At 49.2% G+C, this 12,303-nt stretch overlaps 1 protein-coding gene across 1 annotated transcript in view; it reads left to right on the forward strand.

Annotated features, from left to right (window-relative positions):
• TNRC6C (trinucleotide repeat containing adaptor 6C) overlaps nucleotides 1-12,303 on the forward strand; it is a 199,894-nt gene that overhangs the window by 91,373 nt on the left and 96,218 nt on the right. The window lies entirely within an intron of this gene.

The following is a 12,303-nucleotide window of genomic DNA, read 5'->3' on the forward strand; positions in this document are numbered from 1 at the left end:
CCCCAACTGAGGGCAATGGTTGTGCAGGGTGAAGGATTCCCTGCCTGGCACGGACCTGGCATGCAAGGAGCCCTGCAAAGCGCCTGCCCCCCCAGCCCCGGGCACGCTGCCATGCTGCCGTGCTTTCAGACAGCCATGGCTTGTCTCCCGAGGCTGCTGCTGAGCAGGGGAAATTAGGGCATTTCTGAGTCGATCTGGCTCACTGCAGGGTGCAAGGCAGCAGCAGAGCCGCTCAGCCCCTCAGAGGTGGACCTGAGCGAGCCCTGTGAGCTGGGGCTGAAGTCTGGCTGCTGCGGGGACTCTGCTGCGGTCCAGCGGCTGCATCACCTTCCTTGCCACATACTCTGGTATCTCGTGAAGCAGAGAGATCCCAAGATCATTTCTGCATCACATGTCATTTGGGAGGAAATTTTAATAATTTACAATGTTTGAAAATCTGGGTTAAGCCCAGAAAGGGCCCAGCAGAGGCAACTGCTGGGCAGCCAACAAAACTGCACCATCTCCCCTTCCCAGCTTCGAGAGGCCATGTTGTGACCAAAGCAATCCTCGTTTCTGCTCACATCACCTTTCCAGATTTATCATTTTAATGTTCTCTGGGCCACCAAGCCCCACAGCTGTAAATTAATTTTTAAAGTAATACAGGTCTTAAAACTTCCATCTGCTTTAATGAGCTTGGGGGAATCCTGTTGTATTAAAAAACATGCATGCAATTATTTTTCCATCTTGGGTTTCACCAGTTCCCAGCACCACTCTGCAATGACATCTTCCCCTCTCCAAAGTGTTTTCTTGTGATAATGTGGCATTGTATCCTGATGGTGTGTGTTTTGCTGCACGTGGGCAAGGCTAGAGAGGACTCCTCTAAGGACGAAGCGGTATCATTAGCAGGTCCCTCGGTGGCTTCCCAGTCACCTTTCCATTAATCCAGTTCTGCATCACAGAATTAGGAAGCGGCTAATGAACAGCTCCAGCGCCGGGAGCCTGGAGGTACCGTATTAACCGGACGTCTCTTTGAACTGTGTGATTTCTGGTGGGAAAACTTCATGGAAAAATGAGATTGTGTTTGTTTTCACAGCCTTCTGCATCTTTTTTTTAATATTTGCTCACAGTAGTTCTGGGGCTTTTTCTTCTTTCTTTTCTTTTTTTATTAGCAATTAGCTGAATAAGCCACCTTTTCATTGCTCTGCATGGAGATGAACCACTTCAGAGAGTACAAAGTAAACATTTTACATTGCATGCATGAATCTGACGGGAGAGATGAGTAACTTGCTTCCACTGAGACAAAGTCCTCCTACCATCAGGGTTCTGCTCTAATCATTAGTGCCCAAGATGGGGTTTTTTTCCCCTTTTATTTCCCTTAAGGAAACTTCTTTACAGAGTTCATTAACCTGAATTTTTAACAGAATTAGTTCTTATTTAGTCAGTGCGTTCAAAATTATCTTCTTTGTAAGTAACAAATAAATAGGCTGGGAATGTGCAACTTCCTTCTGATACCTGAGCATTCAGAAGATTCATCTCTGCTGAGATCAGATAGATTTCAGCTGTTGCATCAAAAATGAGTCTCTAAGCCCTTCTTTGCAGCCCATGGATGAGCTGGAGGGACGGGAGATGTAGCATCCAAAATGAGCACATGTACCCAAGAATTGCTGTGCTGTGTTGCCTACTCTCATCACCTGATGGAAATCACAATGACTGAAATATTCCTGATCCTGATGATGTCCTGAGCTGCAAAAGCAGAGCACCAGGGAGTGCTGCCATCTCTTTGGTACCTCCATGTGTGTTGCTGCCAGACAGAGCTCAGGCAGCAAAGCTGGGAAGTGAGCAAAGTGAGCTGGAAAGAACAGCAAAGCTATCTGCAGTGAGCAGGCACCAGGACTAAGATGCCTATGCAAGAAGTGACTCTTCCAGTTTGGAGTTGAAACCCACAGCTGGGCTGGATGGGTCAGACTTCTGGGTGCTGATGCCTGTGAGTGCTGTTTGCTGAGGAATAGGAGGACATCATCCACATGGCTGATGTTAGCTTGATTTTTCTGAGCTTTCAGGTAACTTCAGAACAAGTTGTTCCAGAAACAGTGGTATAAATTAAGCCTTTTCTTCTAAACCTGAGCTAAACCCTTATCTCTTGCCTGCTGGAAGATCTCCAGCATCTGGATGTCCTCTTGTTGTCCTCTGGGCAAGTGGTGACACAGCTGAGCCAGGCCCATGCAGAGCAGACAGGTGCTGTCTGTCTGTCTGTCAGGCAAACCAGACAAGGAGATGCTCTGCATCTTGGTAGAGACCCTCCTCTGGCGTTTTTTGCCCCTATGTGCAAAGTTTGCAGGATCTTCCTGACTTCTCTGTCATGCACGATAGATGTTTTCCAGCATGAGCAGGGGATAGTGGGAACAAACAGGCAGCATGACTGCACAAGCTCGACTTCTTTGGCAAATCAGGTTAAAAAGAAGCAAGTTGTTGATGCTCATTCCTTGCTATGGCAGTACTGCCACTCCAGTACAGCACCTCCTTTCTCCTAAAGCAGAAGCCCTGGATGCAGCACTCTACAGTACAATTTCACGTTGATTTTTGCTGTTGAGCTACCCAGCACTCGGTTCAAAGGCACTGCGCACAAACGAAACCCTGAAGGAAGCTGCCTAAAAGCAGGGAGTGGGTAAATGACGTGGAGTGCCCGAAACGCCTCTTGCCCCGCACCCCGCGCCGAGCCCCCGAGGATGTGCCGGGCGGTCCCTCCCGGCTGGCCCGGCCGCGGCCCGAGCTCTAATCAGATCAGTCCCGCAGCGTGTTTCCTGAGCAGCAGGAACAATGAGCCTCTGTCCCACATGCCGCTGCGGTGAGAACGAGGACCAGACCGAAACAAAAAACAAAAAAGAAAAGAGAGAACGGGGGGGGGGAAAAATAAGAGAGGGGGAGGAGAAAGATCTCCATCTTACAGCAAAGCTGCACTCGCGTTCACCTCCTGCCTCAGCAAAGCTGAAACACTCCGTGCCTACGCCTGCAGACAGACAATAAGTTATCAGTGCTGGCAAAGGACAACATGTTGGGTTTTTTTTTTCCAGTGCAGAGCCTTAATCTGCCCCCTCCAGGGACCCTTTTGCTCCTCTGGTGCCCACACAGCTCCTTTCCAGAGCCGGTGACAAATTCCACATCATCGCAAAGGAATTTCCTTTCCCTTCCAGAGGAGGGATGGAGGTGGGTGCAGCAGCATTGTCCCCTGCTCCATGGCTGGCATCTCCTGCCAGAGGGATTTGCAGTGCTGCCCCAAGAGCAGGTATCAGCCTGCTCCCAGGGAGGGCAATGGTGCAGGTGTGGAGGGCATTGAGCTGTGAAACACTGTCTTAAAAATCCTGTTTTGCTGTTGTTTCACTTTTCACCAAAATGACAGCTGCAGGTTCTTGGGGAATCTGATCATTCTCCCAGCTTCACGGTCAGGGCAAGCTGAAGGTTCCCTGCAGAGCTCCCTGCCTCTGGGCTCCCCACAAACGCTCCTCACCCTCCAGCAGCCTGCCCGCAGCAGAGCCAAGGGGCTTCATCCAAACAGCTCTGCGTTAGCCTCACAGTTTGTGGGTTGTCTTTGGAGAGGTTTTTAGGAGAGAACTCTGAGAAGAAAGTCCTTCAAGTGTGGCAGGAATCGTGCTCTTCCCCTGCTGCTTTTTTGCCTAAAGCTTTCCCCTGGGCCAAGCAATTAGTTAGTGTGACTCAGTAGCTTTGATGGAGCAACGCTGATTTACACCAGCTGATGAGCTGCTCTGATTCTCTCATAGAAAATCGCTGTTACACATAACCTGTACTAAACTGTGCATGAATGATTTATTGTGTACTTCTCATGCAAATGGCATTAATAGACTGTCATACATAGGAGAAGATGCTAGAAGATTACTAAAAGCTGCTGCACTTAAAAATGTTTCAGAAGAAAATAATGTCTCATACTGTACTACCTGAGAAATACATCTGATCTCCCCTCGAAGGCACGTACATCAGAGAACAGTGTGAGGGCTGTGTTGCATTGCATTGTGTGTGAAGCACCTTCAGGCTTTCACAGAAAAGCTACATGAAGTATTTTAAAGAAATACATATCGATAACCAGAGCTGCATGACGAGGAAGGAGAGAACTCTTCTCTTCACATACCTCATTCAACAAGCGACTGATGATCCAGGAGGGTTTGATGACTTCAGGATCAGACTGCAGAGAAGAAACAACCCAAAAGCAGTCCTGTCTAATTAACTGAACATATTTACATGTGTAAAACTCTCCTGTAGTCCTCCTAATGACTAATGCATAATTATGCACAGACAAATCCCCACAGTAAACACAAATATTTTTGTTTGTGATTATTTATCTCAGGAGAGCTCAGTAATTTGTCAGGGCTTTGCTGAGCTTCTTAGCTGAGCCAAGTGAGGTGGCTGCCCGTGGTCACCCCAGGAGCCATTTTAGCCATGCAGCAATAGAGGAGGGCAACTTTTTGCTTACAAAATAGGGTGGTTTTTTTCACTCAGAAATGTAGATTTGGGTCAAACAAAAGTGTTTTGCTACTTTATTCCAGTTTCACAGAAATACTGCGGTTTCCCATGAGTTTAGGGGAAACCTTTTCGTACTCCAGCCCTTTCTTGTGCACTGCCAGATGGGCACAGGCTCGTGTACTCATCTTGTCTAGATGTGACATTACCAGGTGATGCTTTTACACCAGGAAAAGCCATTTACCAGTGGCTCCTTCCTCTGCCCATGTTCAGTTATCTGAACTGCATAGCTGAGCTGCAGGAGGCAGGTAGGACAGGCATCCTCAAGGATGCAGCACACTGGGGAGAGGAAAGGGACATCCTCCAGTGGATGCCAGACCACTTGGCTCTTTCACCATCAGAGGACCAGCATGAACACAGCAGGTTGCTATAGGAAAATACTGCATTCTCTGAGTGCCTGCAGGAGAAATGATGAAAATACACATTGAAAAAGAATATCCTTGTAGATAATTTAGGACAAAGATTTTAGCCAGGATGGAGGGAGCCTATTGGCATGCTCCATGTGTGCTGGGGAGCTGAGGGAGCGCTGAACTGAGAGCAGAAAGCAAGAGCACTCACAGGATATAAAAATGTACTTTAAAAGTCTTCCCACTGGCCCCAGTGGAAGTCAGATTCTTGTACTTTGACTTCAGCTTTTGCTGTCTGCTGGTTTGCCCCACGTTGTTTCACAGCTCAGCTGCAGGGATGGACAAATCTCCCCTACACACACACCAACTGATGCGTGTTTGACATCAGCTCTGATGTCTCCTGCCTACAGAGGGGCACCTGTGTCAGAAAATCCACAGTGCTTTCCTCTCACACAGCGTGTTATGGTGGTCTGGAAAGATGTGGGGGAAGGAAAGCATAAGGTAGCATTCCCAAGGCAACACTGCAGCTCTTTGAGGGCAGGTACAGGCAGCTGAGGGCTTGTCTGCCTGGCATCCCAAGCTCACTGGGCATGTGGGAGCTCTCCTCCACCTCACTGGCTGCTCCCTGACCGTGCCATCACTCTGCCTGGAAGCAGCCTGGCACCTCACCCTGCACTGATGCCTGTGCAGTATAAAAAGCCTTCCCAAACCTCTCTGGAGTCACCAGGCTCTTGGTCTGCTCTCTGAGTCCTGTGCCATGTCATCTTAATCCATGGAGCCACAGGCAACCCCTAGTGATAAATTCATCACTTAGTCAATGGCTTTCCTCCTAAAATCCTCTTCAGGGAACAATTCTCCTATGCCTGATACAGTGACTAATTGATAACTTTCTTTAAGGGGACTGCATGATAACTTTCTTTAAAGCAGTATATTATGATCAGTGGGTTTTCCAAGGAGTGTGCTGCTCTCTTAATTCTCACCTTCATTATTTTAATACCTCTGTAAAATGGATTTCTAATGGATCTACATTGCCATAAAACTTTAGGGATGGTGGGTGGGTGTTAATAAATTCTTTGCAATCTGAGCAACTCTGCCAGCCAGGTTGGGAGCAAAGTGACAGGCTCTGAGGAGCAGCCAGGTCTTGACTTAGGACTGCAGCTTCCAGTAGCATGACCTTCCCTGATTTGACCTCATCCTGCTGTCTCTGAATACCTTGCAAAACTTCATTAAGCAACATGACTAGTATCTGTCACAAGCAATTCTTTCTCATCTACCTCCTCACCCCAGGGATAAATCGTATCAGCTCTGTCAGGAATACAGAAGCTGCCCTAGGTACAATCCAGCCCAAAGTGTTGATACCTGCTAAGTCTGTGCAGAATAATAGTCATCAGAACAGAACATTTTCACCCAAAGATCCCAAGGCAGGCAATATATGTATATTATAGTGGCATCAACCTCCTCCAAAACACTCTCTGCCACCAACAGGAAGGAAGAATCAAAGGAAGTGGATGTTATGGCCCTCTGAAAATATGGGGAGATCAAATCGTTCCTATGATGGTTAACCAGGACATTGGGAAACTCTTTTACCAATTGGATCCATCACCTGGTTTCAGGAAAACTGCTCAGGGATCTTATTTTTGTCTCATCCAGGTTCTTGGGCTGTAGTTCCTTATTTTTAGCTTGGACATTGAATTAGAGAGCCCAGCACTGCTTAAGCAATGAGCTGCAGCCACAAGCATTTGCCACTCCACCATCTTTTGCCCTGAAGAGCTCACAGGAGCAGGAGGGGTTGGAGTGAAGGTGATGCCTGTACCTCCTAGCACATTTGGTATAAAAAAGTCCTCTAACAGAGTGTAAGGAGACTGAATTCAGATGTATTGGCTTGTTTCATCACTAGCATTTGAGGTCAGATGTATATTCTAGAGTCCTGCTGCAAAACTCCACCAAAGGCTGTTGTCTGTCATACTAAGGACAGGCATTCAGCTGCCACTGGCATTGCAGAGGCTGTATGGGAGCAGTGCCTGGCCTGAGGACATGGCTTTCTTTTTTCTTAAATATTTGCAAGTCCTTTAACTGCTGTTTTGATAGCTGGTGGGGTATTAGAAGATATTCTCCTCTCTACCACTTGTTTCAGAAGAATTTTTGTCCCTTGGGTTCTTCGTTGTGGTGCAGCTGTTTGAGATGTTCATGTCAAAAAAGGTCAGGCTGGTATATACAGCAAATTAACCTTTTTGTGGACTACCACCAACTCGGCTTTATTTCCATGGGGATAAGAGACTTGCAAATGAAGAGTGCTTCTTCAGCAAAGAAGCACTGGCATCTTCCTCCCAGTTCACTGGAAGGTTGGCTAATTGTGCTTTTTTTTCCCCTTTCTGCTGCAGGATTTTTATTACAGACACTTGGCTTGGCATCCTCCCTCTCAGCCTGCCCATGCCAGATGTAACAACTTCAATATTTCACTGAAGTTTTTGCACATTCAGTGGTGGGGTTTCTATAAACATCTGCAGCCATGCCTCAAAGAGGAGCACTCTCTATGCCACCAGAACAGTCTGTGTCATCCCTTTGCTTGTTCAAACCCCCTTGTACTGATAAATGGTGTCCACAAAGGTAAAAAACAGAGCAAGAGAAACCTGTTGTTGGAAACGCGTTTACTATCAGGAGTGGGATGCACTGCTGCACGTTTTTCCAGCCCCTAGACTTAACTTGGGGGGCCACATTAATGTATTTCAGCTTCTAAAACATTGCATCCTCTCCCCCAGAGTAAGCTATAGGGTCAAGTCCTGGGCTCTGCCCCCTCTGTTCAGGGCAGATGATGTATTTAATTGTTAAACAGCTATTGATAATAAGCAGAACGTGTTATCGCAGCTGCTGTGTGCTGTGGCAAGCAGAGTAGTCATGTGCTTCGTGCTTGCTTTTTGGCCTCAGGACACTTGTGTTCTTGTTTATACAATAGCTCTGCTTGGAGAGCAAGAATAAAAAATACCTTGTTTTTCCCCCTTACCAGACTGCTGTTTAGCATCATGCTACATCTCTCTCATGGGAAATACAGGTTAGAGACTCTCAGGTTGGGGAGGGAATTGAATCCAGATGTGACATTTTCTGGGCAAGCGTGTAAAGTATTTGTCTGTTATACAGAAAAGGGGAATCAGTTCATCCAACCTAGGGGTAATAGATGGGCTTTCAGCCTCCTGTGATGCTGCTTATTGCAGTGGGTTTGCTGATGTTAAATGTCTGTACCAGAGATCAGGAGGAACCCAGGGTACTGGGTTTTCAGGAGTCTTGTTTTTGGGCCAGTGCCATGGAGAGGACAGTCCATAGCCAAGTACAGCCACCTCTGTGCTGGTGGCCTTACACCGAGGCATGGTCCCACCAAGTGGGCAAAGAACGGTTATTCTTTTTGCATGAAAATGTGGGGAGAGAAACACAAGTTCTTTTAATAAGCTTTTCCATTAAATGAATTGTCTGTAAAGTCATTTAAGCATTTACCCCAAAGAGGGCAGTTTGTTGGTGGGATGGCCTGGAAGGATGTGTTTGCATCCTTCAGAGGAATGGGCTCAATGCAAGCGTCTTGCACATCCATAAGTCCCTTGGAAACCTGAGAGAGAGCCTGTTGTGTCCTGGATCCTGCCCTCCTGGTGTGGCCATATATAAAACCCTGCCTCTGAGCATCAGCTCAGACAAGAGAGGGCTTTTGAGGTGTATCTTCACCTTATGTTGGGCTTCAGGAAATCTGAGACCAGACTCTCCTTAATGCATGAGATTGCATTTGTCATTAAACCATAACTAGTGTTGGTGTCAGGCTTTGAGATTGTGTGTGTGCTCGTTAGTGCTTGGTCAGAAGTGCTTGGTGGCTATTTTGGCCCACTTTTGTACTCAGTTGCATCATAGAAAAACAAGCAAGATGTGTAAAATCCACAGTGGAGGAATATTTTGCATGAAGACCTCTGCTTATCTTAGCTTTGGTACTCTCAGCAAAGTTAACACCATATCTGTGTGGTACCTCACACTCATATTCATCCTTTTAACGTGTCCAACCCCCTGTGAACATTTTGGTCACAGCCCTTGCTCTGACCGATGGGCGGATTGAGAAATTTGAGGTTTATAAGGCAGCAGTGCAAGTGCAGGAATTCCTCCTCCTCTGCAAGCAATGAACTGCTGGCATTGAATGTCTCTTTTCCTTCCCTTCACACTAGATCACATCTGCTCTTACTCATGTGTGACAAAAAAAAAAGGCTACCTGAGCACTGGAGGGAAGGAGAGAGTTCAAAGGCAGCAGCAGATGCCTGAAGCCGTGGCTGCAGTGCTGGAGCAGCTCTGGAAAACAAAGCTTGAGCTGAACCTGTGCCTCACTTAGGTCCTGCGACAGTGGCTGAGCTCAGGCTGAGGGAGCTATTAAGGGACTGCATTTGATGCCAGCAGTCACCAGCTACCACAAAGCCTCAGCCCACAGCACTGGCACCCATTGCACCCAGGATCTCTGTGAGCAACCAGGAAATGTGGTCAAGGGACTGGGGAGGGCAAAATCCTGGAGGGACACCGAAGCAGGGGCAAAAAAAGCCAGATTTGCATTGGAGGAAGTCCTGTACAAGAGCTCAGGCAAGAGAGGAAAGGTTTACTAGAATGCATTTTACCCGTTACAGATAGTATTTTAGACGAGGGGTATCAAACACAACGGGCTCTCTGTGTCTGCACCGCTGAGGTTACATCATGCTTTTTTATGGTAATTTTGCCAGGGCCAAGAAAACATCTCAGTACACAAATCACTTTCAGTTTTATTCCATTTTGACATTTCAGGGTCTCCAGCAACTTGGCATCACTCTGTGGAGCCAATCTTGGAAAATATTTTTTTGTGTTAAAAGAGTGTTTTGAATTACAAATATTTGCACATTCACAACACATAATTTAGGGACATATTTGATCAAGAACATTCCTGTCCTCAACTGCCAAGCAGAGTTTTCCGTCTGGGGCAGTGTCCTGTAGGTATATTATGTATGAGGATGTCCCATACACAGGTGAAAAGGGCATGTGGCTTTATCTGTTCAGCTTCAGAGTTGTTGGCTTATCAGAAGAGCAAAATCTCTTTCGAAAGAAGCAGTGTGGCAACCTCCTGCTGCTCTGGGGCGGTCTTTGTGGGAAGGAGTCTTTAGGTGCTGACCTACATTTAAGTAAGAAGAGCAAGCAGAGAGAGCTGGGCCGACTCCTGGGGCAGCAGCACCGGTCCTGCTCTTAGGATTGCACAAGCCAAGGAGCATGGGGGCATTTTCACTCTAGTCCACATCTGCCACCATCGTGGTGTATGGATTCAGTGCTGGTGAGAGGTGCTAGACTGACATTCAAAATGTGAGGGGGGAAAAAAAACCCGGCCTTGTTCTTGTGGAGTACAATGGGACATTTAAATCCGATTTTTATAACATTTTACATATCTATAGATCACGGTCTGACCTGGAGAGGACACTTTGTTCTGACTACAATGATCTGATATTTCATATTTTATTATTTTTTGTCTTCCTCATGGTATTTCTGCTGCATTCTGGCACAATCTGGGCTCCCTCCAGTGGTCAAGGGACTCTGGGCTCCTCCTGCCGCCGCCGGCCCAGGAGCTAGGGCTGGCAGGGTGGCTTTGGTGTACCACATCACACATCTCAACAGAAGCCAAATTGGGACTCTGTTTTTCTTATTTCCCCTGTAGTGTGTGTCATTCCACTTGCAATAGTAAATGCCCTGCGCTGTAACCCACATTCAGTTCATATGTAAGTGGAACGGCCTGCGCAAATGAAGACTCAGGCTTTAGGTTTCCTCACAGTTCCCAAACCACTCACTGCAGGAGAGGAGAGAGACTGAGAGGATCAGCAGAAAGACCCAGACACAGTTTTTAGCAGAAATGACTCATTTTTGCCTTCCACTCTTCCTGTGGTACTTTGAGGCAGGTCAGACTTTCTCCTCAAACCTGCAAACGGTTAACGTGGTTATTGTGGGGGGTCAAACCAGTCCCCTGGAAATGCTGCATTCCCACCTCCCTTCTCCTGCACACACTTTGGTTAGCCACAAGCTCATGTAAAACATCACAACTATTTTTTGTGGGCACTGTGGCAGGCACAGGTGTCCCCTGCGATGGGCCAGCCAGAGCCCTGTGTAGGAGCTGGGGCTGTGGGGGGCTGGGCCGTGTCTGTATATCCGTACGGTCTCACTGCAGTGTACATCGGCATGTCAGTACCTCCCTGCACACACACCTGGGTGTATCTACTCAGACCCATGCAGCTGTGCACACGTGTGTCACCATACTTGCTGGCTACACAGGGAGACAGATGTTTCTACGGGAGAGAGACCTCATCCGCGGGGGGGGGGGGGTGGGCTGCATCTTAGGGTGCACCAGGACCACATCTTATGCCCCCACTCAGGACAGCCTTTTCCCAGCTCGGGACAGCTTTTTACCACTCCTCCACTGGCCCACCATATCTCACCACGGTTTTTGCAAGTGCTGCTTGTTGGCAAGTGAGGGAGCCGTTTGCATGGTAAGGGGAGGGGAGGGGAGGGCGGAGCACCCCTGCACCCCTTGGGGGGGAGGGTGTGAAGCACTCTTGCACCTCTTTGGTGGCGTAAGGGGGAGAGTGAAGCCGCCCCTCTATCCCTTCCAGACGGGAGTGAAGAGGTGAAGCCCCTTGCACCCCTTTGGGAGAGGGTCTGTGTGAAGCCCCTTGTACCCCTTTGGAGGAGGCTCTGTGTGAAGCCCCCCTGCACCCCTTTGGGGGAGGGTCTGTGCGAAGCCCCTTGCACCCCTTTGGGGGAGGGTCTGTGTGAAGCCCCCCTGCACCCCTTTGGGGGAGGGTCTGTATGAAGCCCCTTGCACCCCTTTGGGGGAGGGTCTGTGTGAAGCCCCCCTGCACCCGTTTGGGGGAGGCTCTGTGCGAAGCCCCTTGCACCCCTTTGGGGGAGGGTCTGTGTGAAGCCCCCCTGCACCCCTTTTGGGGGAGGCTCTGTGCGAAGCCCCTTGCACCCCTTTGGGGGAGGGTCTGTGTGAAGCCCCCTGCACCCGTTTGGGGGAGGCTCTGTGTGAAGCCCCCCTGCACCCCTTTGGGGGAGGGTCTGTGCGAAGCCCCTTACACCCCTTTGGGGGAGGGTCTGTGTGAAGCCCCTTGCACCCCTTTGGGGGAGGCTCTGTGTGAAGCCCCCCTGCACCCCTTTGGGGGAGGCTCTGTGCGAAGCCCCCCTGCACCCCTCTCTGCGGGGGAGGGACAGTTCTTCCCGCCGCGGGGGGAGGGGCGGTAGGGGGGCGCGCGCCGCCGCGGGGGGCGGGGCCGGAGCGCGCGGCCTCGCCGCTCTTTGGCCCCGGCGGCCGCGCTCATTTGCATGTGGCGGGGGCTCCCCTGTCACGTGGCCGCGCGCGGGCGGAGGCGCGCGCGGGGGGGAGGGAAGGGGGGGGGGGCAGACTTCCTGTTTGAGGTCAGCG

This window comes from Colius striatus, chromosome 18 (genome assembly GCF_028858725.1).
Source record: "Colius striatus isolate bColStr4 chromosome 18, bColStr4.1.hap1, whole genome shotgun sequence".
Taxonomy (NCBI): Eukaryota; Metazoa; Chordata; class Aves; order Coliiformes; family Coliidae; genus Colius; species Colius striatus.